The sequence below is a fragment of the Vulpes vulpes genome, chromosome 15, assembly GCF_048418805.1.
Source record: "Vulpes vulpes isolate BD-2025 chromosome 15, VulVul3, whole genome shotgun sequence".
Taxonomy (NCBI): domain Eukaryota; kingdom Metazoa; phylum Chordata; class Mammalia; order Carnivora; family Canidae; genus Vulpes; species Vulpes vulpes.
Window position 1 is genome coordinate 61495436 of NC_132794.1, and position 25020 is coordinate 61520455.

The following is a 25020-nucleotide window of genomic DNA, read 5'->3' on the forward strand; positions in this document are numbered from 1 at the left end:
ATAAAATGATCAAGAGTGGTTTTGGGAAATTCTTTACCAATTTTTGAAGTGCTCAAGGACATCTGTGATCATGGACTCTAGTTGTACCTACATCTACTTCATCTAATTTCACTATGGTTTTGTTGTTGTTGTTGTTGTTTTTTACTTTTGTTTTCCTGCTGCATTGCCTTTACCTTAGGTTAACACTGAATTATTAGTAGAAAAACATCTTGGTTAGTTTTCTATCAAAAAAAGAAAGAAAGAAAGAAAGAAAGAAAGAAAGAAAGAAAGAAAGAAAGAAAGAAAGAAAGAAAAAATCTGTTTGGCTTCCAGTTAATAAGGAAGTATTTTACTTTATCTTCCTCTTAATGCACCTATTCATTTCAACAAAGCTGATATTTTCCTATTTTTTCCTTATATAACAGTTTATAAGATTTAAATTAAATCCCACAACTTTTGGTTTATTGGACTTTGATTTCTGATATCTAGTTTCTACTTTTGTGACATGTCCACTTGCATCAGTAATATCTTCAACATAAACGTATAGAGAATAATATGAACACCCATGTTTCCATAAGAAAACTTACATAAGTTGGGATGCCTGGGTGGCTCAGTGGTTGAGCATCTGCCTTTGGCTCAGGGCATGATCCTGGGATCCAAGATCAAGTCCCACATCAGGCTCCTTGCAGGGAGCCTGCTTCTCCCTCTGCCTGTCTCTGCTTCTCTCTGTGTGTGTGTCTCTCATGAATAAATAAATAAAATCTTAAAAAAAAATAAAAAAGAAAAAACTTACATAAGAAAAACTGTGGAAGCAATTTTTATGCACCACTGTCCATATTCTGGTCTCATTTCTTCTGCCTGAGATAGCACTATTCTATATTTAATAGCATTTATCATCCCCATGCTTGCCTTTATACTTTTAATACCTCTAAAAATGTGATATTATTTTGCATGTTTAATAAGACTGAGCCATACTTCCTAAATAGCTTTTCAATCCACATGTTTGTGAGCTTACTACATGCTATTACATGGATGTCTACTTTGTTTTCTTCAAGCCATGGCTTATATTTTTACTTTCTCTAAAATAACTTTTAATGCACAGAATTTTAAAATTGAATCTAGTCAAATTCATCAAATGTTTCCTTTGCATCTACCGTGGGGTTTTAGGCCTTATTTAAATACTCTTTTAGTAATGTGAGATCATAAAGTTTTCATGATCCAACTATAATTCACCTGGTATTCATATATTCTCTATAATGAAAGATAGGTGTATAATTTTATTATGCTTTTGTCCACATGAATAATCATTGTCCCATTACCATTATCTTTCCCTATTGATCTGTAATGCACCAATTTCAGTTTTAATTACTACACATTTATAGTAATACTATCTGGTAGAACAACAAGGCTTTACCTGATTTATTGTTCTTCAGATTTCTCTTGGCTATTCTTTGCCCTCTTTTCTTTTATAGAAATTTATATTTCCCTGGCCAAGTCCCTTAAAAAAAAAAAAGGTACTGGGAATTTGAAATTTCATCAAATATATGGTCAATTTGGAGAAAAACCAATGTCTGTATGTGGATGGTAACGTCTCGATAGCCTTTTAAAAATGTCCTTTAATTAAGCTTTAAAATTTTGTCTAAATAAATAAATAAATAAAATAAAATAAAATTTTGTCCATAGGGATCTAAGTACCTCTATTCATTTATTTCCAGTTAAATTCTTTGTTGCTGTCATAAATAATATCTATATCATTGAAGGTCCAAATAGGAAACAGCACCTTCATATTAGGTCATTTACAAAGATGTAGGCAGAGTTTAAGCAAACTACCACGGGTTATACAGTACCTAGGGGGCAGTAACGTTAGAGAATCACACTACTCCTAAACTTAAAGGGATAGGAAGAAGGCAATTTTCCAGAATCCAAAGTCAGAAATAGCTATGTGGAGAGAGCCCTCTGATGGAAGTTATGACCTTTGTAGAGGTATACAGCCAGCCAAGAACAACCCCACTGGGAGAGAGAAGAGGTAATATAATCCCCATCTTCATTTCATCCTCTCTTGGGTCTCCTGCTGGTGCTACTACATACTAAACCTAATGAGAAGCCAGAGAACAAGGGAGCCTGTTACTGCAGGTCAGTATCCCAAGGTACTACCAGTGTAGAGAAAGATAATGAATCTGGAGGGGCAGATAGATGTCCAACAATGTGTCTTTTTTTTTACAATTAATTTTGTTTATTGCTGCTATATAGATATGAAAATTATTTCTTTATATGACCTTATATCCACTAGTCTTACTGAATTACATTTTTTAAATTTATTTATTTATTTATTTTACTACACTGCTTGGTTTACCTTGCTCAAATTGCTAGTATCTTATTTGAACCTTGCATCTTTATTTGTAAGTGAAATGCACTTCTGCTTTGAGTCATCATTGATTAGTCTTTGGTGAGGTACCAAATCTAAAATACGTAAATTATTTTTCCTATCCTCCTTCCTTCCAGTTTAGGACTTTCTGAAGCTAAGAACCAGACCAAGAAAACAAAACAAAACCAAACAACAACAACAAAAACAGAGCAAGGCCCCTTACTCACAACTAGCCCTCCCCACTCCCAACACACACACACACACACATATATCCCAAGGCGCTTTTTTCAGATCCCAGTGTGGGGACAATTCCTAAGATTTTGACCCCCCTACTGACCCTACTACCGGTGCTAACGGTGACTCAAAGAGCACTTTGATGGTTTCAACTCAAAGAAACAATATTACGTAACTGAAGATGCAAGTCAATAGCTGTGGAGTTCCCTAACCTCTGTGAGCCTCAATTTCCCTGCGTGTAATGTGACACTATTAAAAAAACAAAAACAAACAAAAAAAGCATTTAAGCTTGTGTGGAAACGTCCATGATAAAACGTGTGAAAAGCCACACAGCCCGGGGCCACGCGGGCGCTGGGGACCTTGGCTATCGCCGCTTCCACCGCACCGGGAGAGTCGGGGAGGGCGCGGGGCCAACCGCGCACGCGCACCCCGAGCCCCCCTGCGAGCCCTCCTGGGGCGCCCGGGCCCGCTCTGCTCCGCCCCCCGTCGGGACGCCCGCGCCTCCGTCCGGGCTGAAAAGGGCGGGAGGACTCACACCTGCCCCGCGCGGGCTGCGGCCTAACCGGGGTGACGGGCGCCAGCGCCTCGCCCACGAGCCCGCGATGAGTGGCGGCTTTTATGACCCTTCGTCAGGTTTTCCGGACCCACCGCGGGGCGCCTGAACGTAGCAGGAGCCGCACCTCGTCCCCCGCCCACTGGGGAAACGCCGCACCCGCCGCACTCCCTGAATTACTTTTTAAATTTTAATCATTTTTCTGTAGATCCTCTTGAGTTTTCTATGTTCATAAACATCTTTTTCTTTCCTTATGCCATTTTTTAAAAAGATCATTTATTTGAGAGAGAGAGAGAGAGCACAAGCAAGAAAGAACTTGGGGGGGGCGGTACGAAGGGGCAGAGGGAGGGGGAGCAGCAGACCCCCCGCTGAGCACAGAGCCCAACTTGGGACTTGATCCCATGACCTGAGCCAAAGTCAGACACTTAACTAACTGAGCCACCTCGGGGCCCCTCTTTCCTTATATCATTTAAAAAATTTTCTTTCCTTGGGCACCTGGGGGGCTCAATTGGCTAAGCATTAGACTTCAGCTGAGTCACGATCTTGGGCTCCTGGGATCAAGCCCCTTGTAGGCTCTGTGCTTGGGGAGGAGTCTGTTTCTCCCTCTCCCAGTGCTTCTCCCCTACCCTTGCTCTTTCTCTCTCAAATAAATAAAATCTTAAAAAAAAAAAAAAAAAAAAGAATCCCTTCCCTTTTTGAACTGACTATAACTCCCAATAAAATAATAGAAGAACTAGCAGGGGTCTCCTTGACTCCTATGTTTCACATCTAACATCTAAGTATGATATTTGCTCTAGTTTTTTGTTTTTACTTCTATTTTTTTTGCAAAGTCAGTGTATGTACATTGTGGAAAGTGAGAATATATAGATAACTGCATATAAGAACATTATATTTCTTGGATGCCTGGGTGGCTCAGTGGTTGACCATCTGCCTTCAGCTCAAGGCATGATCCTCGAGTTCCCAGATCGAGTCCCACATCAGGCTCCTTGCACAGAGCCTGTTTCTGCCTCTGCCTATGTCTCTGCCTCTCTCTCTGTGTCTCTCATGAATCAATCAATTAATCTTAAAAAACATTATATTTCTATTAGCAGAGCTTATGATTATTAACACCTTAAAGAACTACAAGAATATATGGACATAGATTTTTAACAGAATGAGATTATATTGTATATGCATAGTATAAACACTGTATACACAGTATACACCCTGTAACTATAGAATACGTACTGTAAAGTGAATTTCACACTATAGGTGTTTTATTCCCTTGTCTGTGAACTTTCATCCTGAACAGAAATTTAAATTTTATCAATTTCTTTCTATATTCAGAAAAAAAGGATTCCCGCCCCCCCCCCCCCCCCATTAATCAGTTAATATCCATCACACTAGTTCTAATAATATTCTTACTTGGTTGTTTTGTGGAAGTGGGTGTAGGTGGGCCTGTAACCTTAACAGAAAACTTTCTAGCTCAATTAACCTTGGGTAACATAGACTGTGTTAAAGTAGAAAATACTTTATCTTATTTTTTGTATTGAAGAAACAAAAGATAGAATTAAAATAATAAGTTCAAACAAAATGTATTATATTTGATAATTTTATTATATAAAGTATATTTGATTTTCTGCTGACTTTCAGGCTTGATAAGTATTTCATTGAATATTTATAATTTTGGATTGTGAGCTCATCTTTAAAGAAGCTTCATTTGTGGTCATACTGTGAGGCCTAGGTTACAGATAAGTCTCCCAATAGGAGGATTATTTTTTTTTCCGAGATGCAGCTCTGTAACTAATTCAGAACCTCTTTTTATTTCTATTTGTTTATTTTTTAAAGATTTTATTTAACTATTCATGAGAGACACAGAAAGAGAGGCAGAGATATAGGCAGAAGGAGAAGCAGGCTCCCCATGGGGAGCCTGATGTGGGACTCTATCCCAGGACCCTGGGCCTCCCAGATGCCCCCAGAACCTCTTTTTAAATTCTTATTTATAGGCTTGATTTGGGGAAGGGAGCTGGAGATCTGGGACAATAGTTGTGAAAAAAGAAAAAATATGGAAATATCACTGTGGGTAGCAGTCATTTCACGTTTTAAATTACCCTCAAATAGTAACATAATCTAGTTAGTGTATGTGAATTTTGTAGACGTATTTGTCTCTGTGCTTGGCCCTTTTAGTTTAGGTTTTGTTTTTGTTTGTTTTTTGTTTTTTTTTGGGCCACAAATGGATCATCTGATATTTGGAGAAGAAGTGAGCTAGCCAAATATCACTGGCATAACACAGTGGTTCACAAACACCAGAAACATCTCTGGAACTTACCTTACCTTACCTCATATATACCATATGAAAAAATTATTCAAGATGAATCAAAGACCTAAGTAAATCTAAGAGCTAAAACTATAAAACTCTTAGAAGAAAACATAGGAGAAAAATGTTCAAGACACTGGACTTGACAATGATTTCTTGGAAAGGACATCAAAAGCCCAGGCTACAAAAGAAAGAAAGACATAAACTAGACTACATCAAAATAAAAATGTTCTGTGCATAGGACAAAAACCAATAGAATGAAAAGGCAACTTTTCAAGGGAGAAAATATTTGCAAATCATATATCTGATAAGGAGTTAATACTTAGAATATATAAAGAGCTCCTACAATTTTTTTTTTAAATTTATGATAGTCACAGAGAGAGAGAGAGAGAGAGAGAGAGAGGCAGAGACACAGGCAGAGGGAGAAGCAGGCTCCATGCACCGGGAGCCCGATGTGGGATTCGATCCCAGGTCTCCAGGATTGCACCCTGGGCGAAAGGCAGGCGCTAAACCGCTGCGCCACCCAGGGATCCCCAAGCTCCTACAATTTAATAAGAACCATACCAACCAATTTTAAAAATGAGCAAGTGATCTGAATAGACATTTCTCCAAAGAAGAAATACAAAAGGCCAACAAACACTTGAAAAAATGTTCAACATCACTAATTATTAGAGAAATGCAAATCAAAACTACAATGAGATACCACCTCACACCCATTATGATAACTACTGTTTAAAAAAGAATCCAAACCAGGAAACAATTTTGGAAAGATATATGGAAATCAGAACCCTTGTGCACTCATGGTGGGAAGGTAAAATGGTACAGCCACTGTGGAAAAGTTTGGTGCTTTCTTAAAAATTAAAAATAGAATATCGTATGACCCAGCAATCCCCTTCTAAGTATATGCCCAAAATAATTGAAAGCAAGGTCTTGAAGAGATATCTGTACACCCAAGTTCAAAGCAGCATTATTCACAATAACCAAAAGGTGGAAGTGTCCATTGATGAATGAATGGATAAACAAAATCTGGCATATACACACAATAGATATTATTCAGTCCTAAAAAAAGGAATGAAACTGACAATTGCCTCAACATGAAAGAACCTTGAGGATATTAAACTGAATGAAATAAGACAGTCACAAAAGGACAAACAATGTATGATTCCACTTACATGAGGTCCCTAGGGTAACCAAAATCATAAAGACAAAGTACAATGGTGGTTGCCAGGGGCTTGGGGCAGGTGGAAGGAGTGGGGAGTTGTTGTCTAATAGACATAGACTTCCAGCTCTGCAAGATGAAAAGAGTTCTGAAGGTGGATGGCGGTGATGGTTGCATAACAATGTGAATATAGCTAATGCGACTGAACTGTACACTTAAAAATGATTTAGATGGTCAATTTTGTTGTATTTCATACATTCTTCTAAATGTATAGATGAATGAATTCCACACACCAGATGGTCTGACTCAGGAGGGCAGGGATGGAACCCTGGCATTTCTCTCACAGCTTTCACAGTAAAAGACAAAATAAAATTTTGAGATTCATTAAGTAAAAGCAAGTAGGCTGGAAGAAGCAATAGAGGAATGACATGTTAATAATAAAATACCTAACTAAATCTTGATTATTTTCAATTTCTACTGGATGCTAATCTTTCCTGATACCTTCCTGAAAACTTTTATATTTTAGAAACCGTCCTCACTTGTAATAGACAGGAAACCAAAGCTTTTACCAACATAGCTATAATTTCAGAGAAAGGCACTAATTTTTATTTTAACTTCTCTTTTCTGACTATTCCAGCTTTCCTTCTTCTATTTAATCTCGACTTCCTTGCATTTCATTTTGAAGAAATAATGTTTAACTCTTCAAAATTTCTTAAAGCTTGATGGCTGGAAAACAAATCTACAAATTGTACCATTTATTCAGGCTGAGTTTATACATGTAGCTAACTTTCTTCAAATAAGAGAAACTATAATACTGGTAATCACATTGCCCTTGGGAGTCATTGCCTCCACTACTGACTGTAGCCATCTTTTAGCATCAGTTGACAAATGTATCAAGTGAATGCATGATACCATATCAGAAATAGTGGAAATTTTACTAAAATACTGTAGAGATGTGGTCCCAACTGTAAGGAAACAAAGTTGAGATGATTTGGACTCATGAATGCGAAGTAGAAAAAATATACATATTTGACAGATTTTAAAGACATCTGCCTATTAGCTTAAAAAAAATCATTCTCTTTTTATCTCCACTCAGAATATTCACTTACTATATAGCTGGTTCATAGTGAGCCTTCAATAAATATGGAACATAGTCAACTAGAAAAAGCAATATGATATATAAGAAACTCCTCTCTAGTACATAAAAAAATCAATAGACATTTTAACATAGAAGTTTAAGATTTTCAAATTAAATACCTAAAATATGGAAGAAGAGTGCTAGAAACAGTCCAGAGACAGATTCCTTCTGACCAGTTATTAATATATTAGTGGAGCTGAGCCTAAGTTGAAATTCTGTTTTTCTTTTTTTTTTTTAACAAATAAGAAAATTGTTGCTTACATAATTAATACTTTCTTGTGAGAAAAGCAGGTTGTTTAGTTTGGTGAATCCACATCTTGTTCTCCTCAGCCAGGGAAGGCTTTCTGGTGTAGGGAAGTCCAATTCCGTGACTGATGTGTGTCTTCTGTGATTGACAGAAATAGCAATTCGTAGACTTTTGTTGATAGCGACAGTCACTTGTACCTTAACATCTATTGTCTTTGCCACACTAAGTTGTCTAATACAGGTCTCAGTTACATCTAATTTTACATCCAATGGGAACCTATCTCATTGGTTTCAATTCTGTATGGAAACTATTTTTCTCTATTGCTATTTACTTACTTGTACATATTCAAAGAATTCTCAGCCCAACCAGGGCTAGCTGTCCCTCTCTTTATTTATTTATTCCAGAAATGTCCAAGTAATTCTTAACCTCATCTTATACTTGTGAACTTATTCCTAGCAGATAATAATAACACCTAATATTGACTGTTTTTTTACTATGCACCATCAACACTTCACATGTAATGCTTTTAGCAACTCTAGGAGTAGGCACTATGGTCGTTGTTAATTTAGAGAGGAGGAATCTAAGGACCAGAATAGATCATTTGAGATGCCTAAGATAATAAAACTTAAATGATGAAGCCAGGATGTGAGAGTCATATGTTAAGCCATTGGACTTTATTGCCATCCAAATGAAACATTGAACATAGTCTCCTCAGCAATAAATTGAAGCTGCAAGGAAGCAGTGAACATCCCTCATCATCCACAGGTGCTAGAAGAAGTGCAGAGAGAGAGGACACTAAGGACCAACTGGCACCAACTCCAAGTCCCGACCACAAGGCTGGAACTCCAGATAAGTAGATCATATCTGATAAGAATCTATTATTTGTTTAATGCTTGCTCAGACCTACACAGAATATACTAAGTATAACTTCCTTGTCCTTTCATGACCACATTTTTGCAGAGAAATAAATAAGTAAAGGTGTAATTTAGTCCTATTTTAGAGACTAATCTTGCCAGCATGAAAGAACACCATAGAAAGAATTCTTTTGTTTGTATCTACCAGCCAGGCCTGAGCAATAAAGCCTACAATCATGGATCCTATTGTCTCACTTACACAATAAAAATATTTTTCCCCCCTCATGTGGCCCATTTCAGTTTTATTTCTCACCTCTAAGGCATAGAACACATTAATTCTCAATTATGCTTACTCAGGACCCCAATCCACAGTCCTTACATAGACAAAATTGTAATGAGAAGCCTGAATAATTAGTTCCTTTGACATCATCCAGGCTGAGGGATTTATTTTGTTTGCTTGTTTGTTTATTTATTTTAAGGAAAACTCCTGGGACTTGGATTCAATGGAGTATGCAAGATTAATGAGAGTGGAATTTTACCTTTCTAATCAGCCAGACTGGCCACTGCAGATGGCTAACAAATAATCCCAGGACCTCAGTACATCCTGTGAATGCTTCACAAAGTGTTAAATAAGAATGGCATCAACAAACAATCTTATCTACATATGATTATAACATATGTTAAGAACAGAAAAGTTAAAGTACTTAAGAAGCCCAGCATTAACAAGATTTATCATTAGTAAAGCCAATTCAGTAGAGACTCTTAGTACATAATTTATCCAACTGTCCTTCGGTAGACACTAAAAATAATGTTAGCAATCAAAAAGTGACATCAATATGAAAGCACTAGGTATAATGGATTCGGTGTTGGGTTGCCCAGATCTGTCTTCAGGTAGTGCTGTCAGTAGGCTGCTCTCAGTGGTCAAGCCAGTCCAGAAACTGCGCTTGGTTACAGAGTACCCTCTCCACCCAGAATCCGCTGTGTCCACTGTCTGGTTGATGTGAGAATATGAGAGCCTATCCTCACTGCAAGGGGAGTCAACTGGAAAGGACCATTTCAGCTGCTCTGAAGAGCTCCCCAAATGGTGAGCTGAGGCCTTTGTTGAGACTGCACTAAACTATGTTTTTCCTGCTACTCAGTCCTGCCTCCTTCCCTTGGAAAAACGTTGATCCCAAGGGTACCTACTTTCTAATGCATATTCTGCATGCTAATCTCTGTCTCTGAGTTTGCTTCTCAGAGAACCTAAACAGTAACACTAGGGAAATCAAATTCCTTGTTTCTAACATATTATTGAAATATGAGTTTTATAATAAGGAAATATGTTTTCAACCAGCCTTTAGTAATATTTTTTTTAGGTATTTAAAAAAACCCTGGTTTTTCCTGTGGCTCTAGGTTGAGCTAGTTGATAGAAAGCTCTAGGTTGAGCTGTGATAGAAAGACAAATCAGGTAGGAGAACAGCATTAGAGTAGACTACCAAATTGTTAAATCCCCACACTCTGGAAGTTACACTGGAGCTTGGGGAATGGAGCTGGATGTACACAAGGGAGAGAGGAAATTAGGAGGTTGCTAGTCACAACAGAAACCAACAGAAAGTTTCTTATTAAGGCCTATGGCCATTCAGCTTTCTAGAGGACCAATTTCCTCAAAGGGCTTTGTCAAAGGCATTATGGCATGGTGAAGAAAATTTAGTATGACAATCATCTGCCTTCCCTTTGTTCTTAGTCCTCTTAGCTCTTGGTCTGGTTTCAGAAAAACCTTCCCTCCCTAGTCTTTTATTAGTCAATGGACACATGCTAAAGGTATTTGGATTTTAGTAGAGAATTCTATGGAAGATGAAAACCTTTCAATCAGATGAATCTAAATTGCTAATGGCAGAGTTTCAGACACTGTGAGTAGAGGAAGAAAGGAAGTTTAGGGTGTAGGGGACAATCTGTCCAAACGCTAAACCAGATACTCTCCTAAAACACCTTTAATAGAGCCTTGAATTAATCATGCCTCATGCTGAGATTATTCATCCACCTCACAGTGACAAGCTGGTATTATAGTCTGCCTCACTATCAGCTTGAATTTCAACTCTGGATTTAACCAATTCATTCAACAGATAACTATTGAGAACCTGTTGAGTGCCAGACTATCAGCATAAACAAAACATACAATGTCCTTACTTTCTATGGGGGAGGGGGGTGGTGGTGCCGAGAAATGAATACAAATAAATATGATTTCAGATAGTAAGAGAATAAAGCAAGGCTAAGATAGGAGACCACAGTGATCACTTTTGCCTCGAGAGGCTAGGTCAGTAAAAATTTTTCTGAAGAGGTAACATATGAGCACAGACCCAAATGGTCATAATCAAACCATCTGAAGATTTAGGTGAAGAGAATCCTAGGCAAAGGCCGTGTTCCACAAACAGCAAAAATAGTGTAGTATGAGCAGAGTAAATGAAGGGAGAGTAAGAGAGGGGTAAGAGTAGCAGAAGGGGGTACATCGTGAAGAACTTTGAAGGCCAAACTCAAGAGTTTGAATTTTGTCTTAAATGTAATAGAAAACCACAAAACATCTTTTTAAGGGCAAAAAATGTGATATGATGTACATTCTTAAAGATCCCTCCAAGAGCCGTATGGGGAAAAGACTGTAAGGAAGCAAGCATGAAGTTGGGGAACAGCTGGGAAGCCACAGCTGTAGAGCAGGTGATGGTTGAAAAAAGTGGCGGGAAGTGATTTGGTCCAGAATGTATCCTAGAAATAAAACTAGCAGGACTCGGAGGTGGATTTTATGTGGAGCGTGACAGAAAGAAAGGAGCCAAAGATAGCTGGCAAGTTGTCTTTGGTAGCACAACTGGACAAATGATACTATCAACTGAGATGGAGGACACTGGGGAGGAATAGATTTGGAAGTAAGGATGAAAGTCAAGACTTCCATTTGGACCTGTTAAATTTGAGATGTCTGTATCCTAGTGGAGATCTCGAGTAGACAGTTATATATGGGAGTTTATAGTTCAGTGGAGAAGTTGGGGTTAGAAGTATAGATTGAACATAATAAGGATGCTCTTGAATCCCATGGGCCAAGGGGTATATCCAAAGACAAGAAGAGATTTAAGACTAAGCTCTGTGGAACACAAATACTTGGAACAGTGGTTTACAACATTGAAATGAATCATTAGGAGAGCTTTAAATAAATATTGAACATGGACCCACCCCTCAAAGATTCTAATTTAATTAATTTTGGGATGCAGCTTCTGTATCGAGAGATTTAAAAAAGCTTCCCATGATTCTAACATGCAGCTAAGGCTGAGAACCATTGATTTAAAACTTAGGAATAGGAGGTTAAGCCAGAATGACTAGAATAAACTCAGCCATCAGCCAGATAGGAAGAAAATCAAGTCTTGGCAGTGAAGGGAATATTCCAAGAATGAAATGGTCAGCTGTGTCAAATCTTGATGATAAGTAAAACAAGAAAGGGGACACAAGGGCAAGAAGGGTAGAAATGACCTACACATGGTGAGGTTGTGAGGATGAGGGCCTGCCTGGCATGGATTACAGAGACTGCGTAGGGAGGAAGTAGAGGCAGCTGCTGTCTCCTGAGTTCCCTCTGCCCTAGGACCAGGACCACCCAGGTCCTGGGCTCAGATCCAGAGACTCCAGCTGTCCCTTATCCAGCAGCTTAGATACCCAGTGCCCCTGAAATAACACCATCCTAACAACTTACTCATAAAGCCAGTTAACATTTACCACACAAATACATTTAAAACACTTTGAGCACTTATACATGCTAGTCGGTGTTAGGCAGTGGGGATATAAAACCAGATAAGGTACACTTCTTGCCTTCACAGGATGTTCAATCTATTGAGGAAAGTCACAAATAATTACAACAAAATAGTAATCTTGATTCAACAGCACGTTGTCAATTTACTTTCCATTCCCATTTCCACTAACCTGGTGTAGCCTAGAAAATGATAATGGTGTTCTAGACAGTCTCTCTGTACGCAGTGTCTCCCTTCTTGCCAGGCTCATTGAAACCTTGCTGCCAAATTCCTCTTCCTAAAGCACAACTATATTCAAGCTGTTTGGTAGTTGAGGAAGCGTTAATGGAGCACATAAGTGACCTTAACAGTTATCCCATCCATGCACGAGTCCTCTGTACGAATCTACCCACAAATCATAAGTAGATGGCACATTGTGTACGTCAATACCTTCAAGGATGGAGAAGTCACTTCTTTAAAAAGTTCAATACGTGTTTAAGACATTAGATGTTTTTACAAATTCTTCCTTCAGTATTTCACAACGCTATACATTCCACCCATTCAAATCCTTCAAGATCAGGTTCAAGTGCTACCTTCTCCATAAAACCACCCTGAGTCCCTCAGCTGACATACTGCCCCCCTCATCTGAGATCCCTCGGGCTTGTCTTTGCCTTCCTTATGGTTTCCACTTTGGGTGATGGGGGCACATGTCATCTGTCATGCCTCACCAACAGGTGCATGAACCGTAGGTCATTTGGCCAGGCACTTCTTTGTCTTCCACAGCGCCCAGCGTGGGGACTGAAAAGTTGCTGTAGACAAGTGGAGAATGAATGATGCAGCTATTCTCTGGATCTGTTTCCCATTTTGTGAAAGGAGGAAACTATATTAGCTTTGCTACTGACTCTAGTATTCTGATTCTCCAATTTAAAGTATTAGGCACCAATTGCACGCCTGATACTGTGTTTCCCATTTCAAAAACATAGCTGTATTTGTAACAGCATTGATGGATCTAGGCAGTATAATGCTAAGTGAAATAAGCCAGCAAAGATAAATACCATATGATCTCACTCATATGTGGAATTAGAGAAACAAAGCAAATGGAAAAAGAAAAAAAAAGAGAAAAAAATAAGCTCTCAAATACAGAAAACCGATGGTTGCCAGAAGGGTAAGTACACTTATCGTGATGAGCACTGAGTAATGTATAGAACTGTTCAATCACTGTATTATACACCTGAAACTAGTATAACACTGTAACTTAACTATACAGGAATTTTTTAAAAAATAGGTAAATTTGTAAAAAGACCATTGTAATGGGGCAAGGAAAACAATACCCATGAAACAACTATCTTATAAACTTGGTTATAATAAAATGTAACTTGAAGCAACAGAAGATAACAGAGCTCATAGAGGGAGAAGAAGTGTGTGACCAACAGTCATAATGGAGGGGTAAAAGGAAGAGAACGAGTTGAACTGGTCTTTGAGTCCTCATTTTTTTTTTTAAAGGTTTTATTTATTCATGGGAGATACAGAGAGAGAGGCAGAGACACAGGCAGAGGGAGGAGAAGCAGGCTCCATGCAAGGAGCCTGATGTGGGACTCGATCTGGGGAATCCAGTATCATGCCCTGAGCAAAAGGCAAACACTCAACCACTGAGCCACCCAGGAGCCCCGGAGTCCTCATTTAATAGAGATAGTGGGTCCCAGGCATTTTAGGGCTGAAGCAAAGGTGGAGTTGGGGACACCAGAGGGAACCACAGCTTAAATCTGAGAAAGCTACCTGACTCAATCGGCCTTGGTTCATAGATCCTAAAACGTTTGCTTAGTAGGCTGAGGAGAACATGCTTTCTCATACATTCCAATGCTCCCACGGAATAATTTTCAAAATGAAAATTATTATTATTTTCAAAATGAAAATTATTCTGTATCTCCTTTCAGTTTTTACTGGTATTAAACCTCTTTTGAGGAGATATTAAGGACTTGTTGTCTGTGCATTTTGTGGCATTTTTGCAGGGAACATCTCCTAGATCCTAACTGTGAGCCTATCTAAGACATTTAACACCCCCTAATGGGGTTTTGAAGGTGGAAGTAGAGAAGGACCCAATGACCCACTCGGGCTGGCCAGAGCTGGGTTGTTCTGTGACTACTGGTTCTCAGAGCTCTGGGCTGTCACATCGTCAGGCCAGGGCTCCAGAGGTTGTGGCCTACGCTCTCAAATACTAGGCCTTTGGGACCTATTATGACACTGAGGTCACCCCTCAGCCTTTACACTTGGTCCAAACCCACAAAAAGTCCTAAGCAAGGAGGGTTTAAAGTACTTGGAAGTTCTGGGGCAGCTACGTGAGCTCATCTGCACTGCTAGTGTTTGCCTGATGGACGGGAGGCTAAGGTCCAGGCCCTAATCATTGGCCCTTGGTGAGGGTGAGGAGTGGTTGGAAAGTAGGAGAAAGTAAATTGGGCACAGCTCTGATTTACTGCCCTGCCTCAAATAGGGTGACGTTAAAATCTCAAATAGGTGACAGGGTAAAAATCTCACATCTACGGAAGGGTTAGAACTGGATCATATATTTTGCTGTATATAAATGTTTACCTGTACTACATTTTGGGATACAGGAACTTAATAAAAAGTGAAAAGGATATTACAACTCTAAAGCAATAGAGAATTAGAACTGGCTACACCTAAGGGAGAAAAAGCCTTAGGGCCAAGAGGGAGGACACTCTGGGAAACCCCGGCTTGGAAGTTCTCACATGCCTTCCCCTGGTGCCGTAAGACAGAAGTCTAAGGAATCAGAAGGTCTGGGGTCCTCACCAGCTGCTGGAGTGTCCAAGAGGCTCCCTTTCATCCAGATGCCACTTTCAGAATTCCTCTTGATGTGGCTTTCACTCAATTTCTGGTTGAGGTGAGAGCAGGAGGCTGAAGACCCAGGTCCAGGGAGATGAATGGAGAGGAAAATGTGAGGGCAGGCTTTTATGCTGACTTAAGAAGAGAGGTGCATTATTCAGCATCTCTGTATTACCCCTATTCCATGCTGCTGTCCTGGCATCCCGATGTTTCTTCCCTCTCCTCTAAATGCAAAGGGAATAAAAAATAAATAAATAAATAAATAAATAAATAAATAAATAAATAAATAAATAAATGCAAAGGGAATAAGGAAAGAGAGACAAAGGAAGCAAGCAGATGTGGAGAATGGAGAATTGCTTTCTCTGACTACAGGAGCTGCCTGGCAAGGGGGAGCTGCTTGAGCAGAAGCAAGAAAGAGACTAAAGCTGCCACTCCTTGTGTTGGAGGATAGGGTAGTGCCAAGTTACGGGCAGGGGCAGGGAAAGTGAGCAGGGGGTCCTGGCTTGGGCACAGGACACTTCTGTGCAGGCAGGAGGGCAGTGAAGAGCCACCCGAAGAAAGAATGAGGGACGTGGGCAGGACCGGACTTGCTTGTGTGGTGGGTGTTTGCTTAGCCTCCTGCAGGTTTTCCCAGAAAGAGCTTGGCTTCCCTCCATGGGAAATGCCAAGCCCCAAGGCAGAGAGAGAGAGGTAGGCAGCACTCTGTTCTGTCGTCAGGGAAACCTTTTGAACCCTGGGGTAACCAGGCCCTGGCCCAAGGCAGTGTGTTCGAAGCACACCGCGTGGGGGCAGTGGGGAGCTGGGCCCACACAGTGCCTTGGCTGGGGCCAGGAGGAGACCAGGCCAGAGCCCAGGCCACCTGTCAGAGGCTATGTGGGACTACAAGCCTCCCTGCACTTGGGGAGGAGGAGGAAGTGAAACCGAGAACAAGAGGAGAGAGATGTCCCTCTTCATGTGCAAGGAGCTGAGACGGTCACATCCAGGAGAGCTCCCATTCTGGTGGATGGAAGTGTCCCCTTCAGCAGATCCTCAGGGGGCTCAGCATGGATGGTGGCCACCTGCCAGCTTTCTCCGCTGACTCCTGTGGGCTGGTTTTGAGTTGGATGTAAAGCTTGAAGGCCAAAATACATTCACACTTGCATACCCTTCCCCATTCCCCCGCATCAAATCCTTCATCAGGTTCAGGTGCCTCCCTCTCCACAAGCCACCCTTTAATTCCACAGCTGACCCGTTATCTCCCTCACATGAGATCCCTCAGGCTCATGAATTCCTTTTGCCTTATGAATTCCACTTTTGGTAATCAGGCCACACATCCTCTTTCTCACACGTCACTGACAGGTGCATGAGAACTATCTCCTCCACGGTGCCCACCTCAGTGACTTGAAAGTTTCATGAGACAGTTGTGGAGTAAATCAGTGATTCTCTAGATCTGTTTCCGATTCTGTTAAAGGAGGAAGGTTTCTACAAGCTCCTATTTTCTGACTCCCAGTTTAGATTAAGTCTGAGACCTGCTGCATGTCTGATACCGTGTCTCTCTCATTTCAAAGAAGACGCACGCATGTGACCTTGTCACGGTCACACAACATACGAGGAGTAATTACATCAGGAGACTGAGGAGAATAACATGCTAAACTGTACATGGCAAGGGCAGCTCGGGGGTGGGGTGGGGGGGGACAGACCTGTGTGGTCCAGAGAGAACTTGGAAGGCTAACAGGAAGGGTACTGAGTGGAACTGAGCTTGGAGGACTGTGGCTTTGCACGGGTCAGCAGTCTGTAGATTGCAGCCCTTGCCCTTGACGCCCTGCCTGTGGAGCTCTTCATCGATGCTTTTTTTTTTTTTTTAAAGATTTTATTTATTTATTCATGAGAGACACACAGAGAGAGGCAGGGACACAGGCGGAGGGAGAAGCAGGCTCCCTGTGAGGAGCCTGATGCGGGACTTGATCCCAGCACCCCAGGATCATGATCTGAGCCAAAAGCAGACGCTCAGCCACTGAACCACCCAAGCATCCTTTCACCACTGCTTTTATCGCTAAGGAAACTAGAGGTGAGGCAGGAGCCAGGAGTGGCCCCTGGCAGATCAGGGTACTGTCTTCTTGGTGATCTGCAAGCCTTCCAGGCAGAAGGTGCAGTCGTTGTTGAGGAGGTTCTTGGATTTCTGCTACCCAGGCCTGGGGAAAATCGGGGTGTAGGGTGGGTGAGAGTCCTCCTTGACCTCATCCCCCTTCTCAGTTAAGAGGGAGTGCGCTTCCCTGTAACACTTTCCACACAGATCTTGCCCTGACTATCCAGGATGGAAGTTTCCACCTTCTTCTGGGGCTGTCCATACCTTTACCCTAGCCAGTGTGTGAGGTGTCTTTTACATGGTTCCATCATCTGAGTATTGGGGAGTGAGTGTGGTGCTCAGCTGGTGGCCATGTGAACTCAAGTGTCCTCAGCTGAGTAATTCAAGATGCTTCTAACCCTCCTGCCTGAGATCTAAGACGTTCCTTCTCCACACTTCTGGTCCGTGTTTGGTTTATCAGATAGGAAGGACGGTCGGGGCCTCTCTGGGAGTAGCTTGTTGCTTTATCTGTCAGCATGAGTCAGGGTAGGAGCAGGGTTGCCTAGAAACCAGTCTCAGGCCCCAGCATTGCTTTTTCATCTAGGTACAACAATTGCTCTGGGACACGATGGCCTGTGAGTCCAACAAACAAGCACACACTAAACTGAGCACACGGGCTGGTATTGTGATGGTGGGCTTCCCAGGGAGCTTCACTACATCTCCTACCGCTGCCACCACTCCCTCTCCCTGCCATGTGTATCTTTATGTCTCTAATGCCTAGCAGAGAGCCTGGCACACAGAAGAAATCCTATAAATGATGCTAAATCCGGAGGGAGACGCTTGGCAGATGAATGACACTGGCTAATGCAGCCTTAAAGGTATGGTATTACACAATGAAAAAAAAAAAAACTTCTCTATCTCATTTTACAACAGTAAATCTGAAGCCCCATCTCTCAGAAAACATTGTCTCCACCGTGATGTCCACGTCAATGATCCTGCTTATCAAATTCTGTTGAGGCAGTGTGGAAGGAGCAGCTCTCTGTAATCTATTTACCTTAAGGAGCGGAGTCACGTGCTCGGCTCACAGCCCGTTTATCAGGATGAAGGATGCTCTCTGGAGAGAGGAGACAGCAGGACAGGCTGAGCTCAGATGACAGTCTGCCCTGTAGAGATTGACTTTAATGAAGCACAGAATAAACAGGAAGATTAAGAGGGTGCAAAAATCAGTGACAAGTTTTGAGTTCACCTCTACATAGGGAATGAAAGGTTCTCTGTACAGCTGAGAGCTGTCTCCGGGTTATAGATGGGGCATCTGTTTGGTCACTAATGATCCTGTGCTATCTAAATCAGCCTCTGTGCAAGGAAAGAAAAGTTTTCTCTTACCTTACAAACCCACCTCAGTGCAATTTAAATGTACCCACAATGTGATGGGATTTAGAGTGAGTACAAAGAGTTATTAAACGGTTTGAGAAATTATTTAACAGGCAAAAATGTTAGCCCGATAAACAGGGGCTAAATATTCTTAATATTGATTTTTTTATACAGTCCCTCCACTTTGTGTCAAGAGACCATGCTAAGTCAGGATTTGTAACTCAAAGGTGTGATCGGTCCTGTAAGAGGTGGCTCACCTTATAAAAGGGCTAAGTTCTTGGAATAAAATAAAACCTAGTCTTCCTCGGAAAACAGTGCCATTTCCATAGGCCTTAATGCCATTCTGACGTTGTACTGTATGTTGTTGCAGTTCCTTATTTCATATATGATTTTTTTTCAATAAATAAAAAGCAAAATTTACCAAGCAGCCAGAGGACATCTAGAATTCACACCCATCTCTGGGAGATGATAGTTTTATTATTGGAGGATCCAAATGGGGATCTTTTCTTATTTGCCATTTATTTTTTGAAAACATAGATGTTACTAAGGATTGGAGCAAAATATTGCTTTGAGGTAGCATATTCTTTATTCTTTATTCAGATTATAAGAACTGGTGTATGTCACACATATTGAGTATTTAGTATGTTTACCGAGCAGAATGTAATCGTGTTGATAGTATTGCAACATTTATACCAGTAGATGGCACTCTGGTTCAAATTGAAACTAACCTTCCAGTGGTCCTGCAGTAACATGCATTGAGCTCTCTGAGGGCGCAGTACTAGTCAGCCTGCATGTAGCCAAGTGAAAATGTGTGACAATACAAAAGTCATATTTACACACTACTTTAAGAAGGTAGACGTGTACAAGGATATAGAGTGATCAGAATGCTGCAATTAGTGGGGTTAGTCGAGAACTCCTTTACAGAAGAGCTTCCTTAAGTAGAGTGTTTTGATTGGAGTGGAAGGGGCAGGAAGCTTGCAGGAGGCAAGCAGCAGATATGCCAGGTAGAGGTCAGAGAAGTGTTATGAAAAATATGAGAGTTTCAGTCAACTTTGAGAAAGTTATCTGATGCAGGCTTAAAGGCAAATCCTCATATAATGGGAAGAAAGTGGTGAGATATAGGTTGGGGAGGAGGTTGCTTAGAGCAAGAGAAACACTCAGCTTTGCAAAAATAAGCAGGCAAATAAAACATAGCCAAAGTGATGTATTGTATTCGATTTTCACTTTCGATTATTTATCACAGTAAATAAAATTCAAATCAGCCAACTGAGCCAATATCTTTAATTTCTGACTTTATGTAAATGTAAGAAGTTGTTTTTATATTTTACATTATGTAATTCTGGAGACAGTAGAACTTGTAGTAGTCAAATATAAATGTTGAGTTTTCCATGTAAATGTAGAACTCCGTGTGTCCCCAGTACTTCCCCAAAGCCATCCATTAGACTTCAATTTTTTTCTTACCTTCCTAATTTCCTAATCTTCTGGCAGTCTCTTTCTGCAAAGTTTTGAGTATCGTTTATGTATTTCGCCTAAGCTTAGGATAACAGGAAGGCCAGAGTGTAAAGAGAGAAATGTATCTGTGGTTGGGATTTAGCTTGTATTTATTTTTAGAGCATTTGAGGCAATGGGGAATCTTAATTGGCATTCTAATGCAAATTCATAGTTAAAGCAGTAAGGAAGTGTTTTAAATAATGCAGCAGAAACTGCACCAAATGAACAGTTAGTTAAAATCTCTTTAAGGTCTCAAGTATAGAAAACCATTAATAGGAACTATGTTGCTTAATCTACAGAAAGTGTTTTCCATTCACCATATGTTACCAGGACTATAACTAAAATAGCAATTTATTATGAGGGTAAGTCTTTAAAATGCTGTGCTGAGGCCCCAGGTTCTGGAACCACTGACTGGGTCAGCTCTTTGTGGTCTTAAACTGTGATATGCCTTGGGTAAGAGAAAGAGAATGATATTCATTAATTCTTGATGTGCTTTAAACACAGAAACACTGCTGTACTTTTTTTGTCTTTCGATGGAGAAAACCATCCTTAAACAAACAGGCTAAATACTCTGATTGCTTAGCTCTCCCCCCAGATTAATAATAATGTCTCCCTCTCAATGTGATTGAATGTATGTTCCCGACAAGCTGTCACTGGGACAGGGCTTTGTAGTTTGCTGAAGAGAGAGGTTTCCATGGGGTCCCTGCTGCAGTCACCATTCTAATCAATAGAACCAGTCTGCAAGAGGTGAAGGTGAAATTCAGTGTGCAGTCTGGCGGAAAGGAGTGGAGGAAATGCAGCCGTCCTGCTGGGGGTCATGACCTAACCCTTGTTAGCCTGCGGCTCTCTCTAGCTCAGCCAGTTGGTCTCTGTCTGAGTTTCTCCATATTGCCACCATTGCATCGCTGGCGTGCTGGCCTTGTGATATGAAGATGGGCCTTGGACCATATTCCTTGACATGAAAATCCTTGTCCTGTTCAAGTAAGTTGGTGCGACTGGAGGGTGGTGCAGTGCTGAATTAAATGGGGTGAATGGGAAAAGACTAATCTAGAAAGATAGGTAAAAAGAGTGTTGCATTGTGGAGGGCCCTGATGGCCCCAGACGTGAGTCTTTTGGAAGCATGTTTGGGGTAGAGGCCACATGCACACTCTTACATTTAGTCCCAGTTGTTTATGACGTATTTTCCAAAGCAGTTGCAACTTAAATTTTTTATTTCCAACCATAAGCCATGAAAAGAATCTTAGAGCCCCTAAAATATTCATGTTATTGCTGCTGCATGTTCATGCTAGAATTTGAGGGCTTGCCTTCAGCTATACCTTAGCATAAAAGAAATCGTAGTAAAAATAATTGGCATAAAGCCATCAACTTGCTCATTTGCTCTCTTTCACTGTAAGACAATAAAGGCATTAAATGATGTCTCATTTGGCTTTACACATTTGCATACTTAAATGTTTGGATACTTCCCTGCTAAGTAAATTGAGCTTGATCAGACAAGCTAGTGGGGGGTGAATACCTAGAATTTTCAAATGGATTCATTCTTTCTGGCTGCAGATCACTGGTAATATTTTTAACCATTTTCCTATAGCGATGACGTATTGTTGAATGGATGAAGCAGGTTAACAGAGCAGTATGCTACCTGTGAGAAAAGAATTATATACATGCCACATATGGGTTTTTTTCTAGACACATGTGATACAGTAATACACACACAGAGGCACACACACATAATAAAAACCAGCATGTCACTATTCGTGAATACAAATTAAGTCATTTCAACCTTTAAAGGGCCAAACTACAATGGCCCTGAGCCCCTTTCCTGCTTGGTTATCTAGTCTTTTAAAAAATCCACTTCCCAAAATATTTCTAAGGGCCCCACAGGAGTTCATATACATTAAAAAAATTAGTCTCAGGCCCAATGACGCCATAAATGTGAAACCCCCACATACATTTCTGATAAATTTGAGGTTTACTCACACAAATCAAGAACTATGAACAACAGTGATTCCAATAGAATTACTTATTCCTGCCAATCACAGCACAGAGCTTTCTTGTTTTGTTCAGGAAGCAGCAGTTTGGAGGTGATAGTAAAGTCTTCTCTCTTTTTTCCACCATCCAAGATGTCCCAGAGCAAAGCAGATTGGTGCCCCAGTGCTGCAATTTATGAAATGTATGCCAACACACACACACACACACACACACACATTCTCTCTCTTTCTCTCTCTCTCTGTCACTTACATGTACATACATTACTTTTCTCTGGGTTATAAGCCATCCACTGGGCCTAAACTGGAGAAATTTCCTTTAATTTTCCTTCCACTGGGAGGAGGCATTCAGCCAAACCTCAAGCATTTTCCTCCTTCATTTTCTGCTTCCATTCTCTTCTTAAAACTGTAAATAAAATATGTGTCACTATAAGAATAAGTTATCAGCATAATATAGTAATATTGGATACAGAAGGAAAAATTTCTCTCTCCCATCACCAAGCTCATGCCCAATCTTCCTTTACTGATATTCACTCAACTCTGTTTAGGAGATTTTAAGTCCATATGGCCAACTTTTGTCCAGATTTTTAACAAACCAAATATAAAGAAGTTTTAAATAATAAAACTAAGAACTTGAGTCTATCTACCTATCGTGTACCTATGATCTTTTTTTTTTTACCTATGATCTTTGAGAGAATATACTACTCCTTTTTCAAGCATATATGAAACATATATACTAATCAACAATGTAATAGGACACAGAGGAAGCCACAAGAAATTCTAAAGAATCAAATGATTCCATATAACCTGACTGTATGCAATGAGTATAGAAAAAAAATCAATAACAAGAAACATTTTTTAAAAATGTACATGTCTGTACACTAAAATATGTACCGAAACCCTTTGTAAGGAAACAAACTTAGGGCTGGTTCAGTCAGAAGAGCATGTGACTCTTGATCTCGGAGTTGTGAGTTCAAGCCCTACATGTGAGTGGAGAGATTATTTAAATAAACAAACTTTTTTTTAAAAAAAGAAACTTAAAAAAAGGAGAGAGAGAGCAAACCATAAAGGGACTCTTAACAATAGAGAACAAACTGAGGGTTGTTGGAGGGGAGGTAGGCAGGGGGATGGGCTAAATGAGTGATGGGTACTAAGGAAGGTGCTTCTTGTGATGAGCACTGGGTGTTATATGTAAGTGATAAATCACCAAATTGTACTTCTGAAACTAATGTTACACTATATGTTGACTAACTGGAATTTAAATAAAAACGTGAAACAAACAAAAAACTTAAAATCAAATGGTATTAAAATATGCCAGTAAAAATCACTATTTAGAATGAAATTTATAGATTTAATAAACTTCTATTTATCAGAAAACAAGAAAGACTTAAAACTAACGACCTAAGTGCTTACCTCAGCAAGTTGGAAATGAGTAACAGAGAAAGCCCAAAGAAACATGAAGGAAGGAAGTCATAAACACGAGAAATCAATAAAATACTGAACAATAGCAACCCTCCAAAATAGAGAAATTTAGCTAATGCAAGACTTGCATTTTTTTTTAAGATCAATAAAATAGACAAGCTCCAGGCAAGTATGATAAAGAGGAAAAAAATGAGAGGGAGAAATTGAAAGTAAGCAAAATACAGAAAGAAATTAGAAATTTAAAATTACATAAACACATATATACACATAATCAATGTATTTGAAAACCTAGACAAGATGAATAAATGTCTATAAAAGTATGCATATGCCAAAATTAATGCAAGATGAAATCTAAAATGTGAATAGGTTAAAACCACTACTCAAATTAGAAAAATAATAAGATAATTCATCTTTGCATAAAAAGAAATAAAATCATCCAACCCCAGACAATTATACAAATAAATTCTATCAAATTCTTAGAAATACGTTATTCCTACCATATGTAGGTTGTTACAGAAAGTAGAAAAAGTGAGAGAGTTACCCAACTCACTTTATGAAGTCAGTATAACCTGGAATCCAATAAAAAGAAATAGTAGTAGAAGAAAATTATACCCATTTCATATGTGGAAATAGATATAAAATCTGAAAAAACACACAAAAAAATAGCTAACTGAACATAGCAGTGTTTTTAAAAAATGATATAATAAAATAAGATTTATCCTAAGAATGAAGAATAGTTTTATAACAGAAAATCTGTCATACAGGGATGCCTGGGTAGCTCAGCGGTTGAGAGCTTGCCTTCGGCCCAGGGCATGGTCCTGGAGTCCCAGGATCAAGTCCCACATTGGACTCTCTGCGTGGAGCCTGCTTCTGTCTCAGCCTGTGTCTCTGCCTCTCTCTCTCTCTGTCTCTCATGAATAAATAAATAAAATCTTTTTAAAATAAATAAGTAATAAATATAAAAAAAGAATATCTGTCATATAAATCACTGTATTAATGAACTAAAACGGGAAAAAATACAACTATATCATAGAAGCCTAAAAAGAATTTGAAATAATTCAACAACTGTTTGTAATATAAAAATATAAACTCAGATAACTAAGAACAGAAAGGAACTTCTGGAATGTGGTAAAGGCTCTGCATTGCCACCTACTGGAAACACCATACTTAGAAGAAAGACTTTAAAAGAAGCAGCCATAGTGAGATTAAAAACCAAGGCAAGATAGTTATCACCACTATTGTTCAGCATAATTTTAGAAGTCTTGGCCCATGTAATAACACAGAAGAAGAAATTAGAAATTAAAGCA

General features: G+C 39.8%; 1 protein-coding gene across 2 annotated transcripts in view; it reads right to left on the reverse strand.

Annotated features, from left to right (window-relative positions):
- The window catches only part of MNS1 (meiosis specific nuclear structural 1), a 65095-nt gene extending 49391 nt beyond the window's left edge, over nt 1-15704 (reverse strand). Inside the window, exon 1 of one of the 2 annotated variants that reach the window (XM_072738593.1) lies at nt 15371-15704. The gene's annotated coding sequence lies outside the window, so the exon portion shown is untranslated. The remainder of the gene's footprint in view (nt 1-15370) is intronic. The other variant, XM_072738592.1, reaches the window with a different exon arrangement.
- Nucleotides 15705-25020: the final 9316 nt, after the last annotated feature.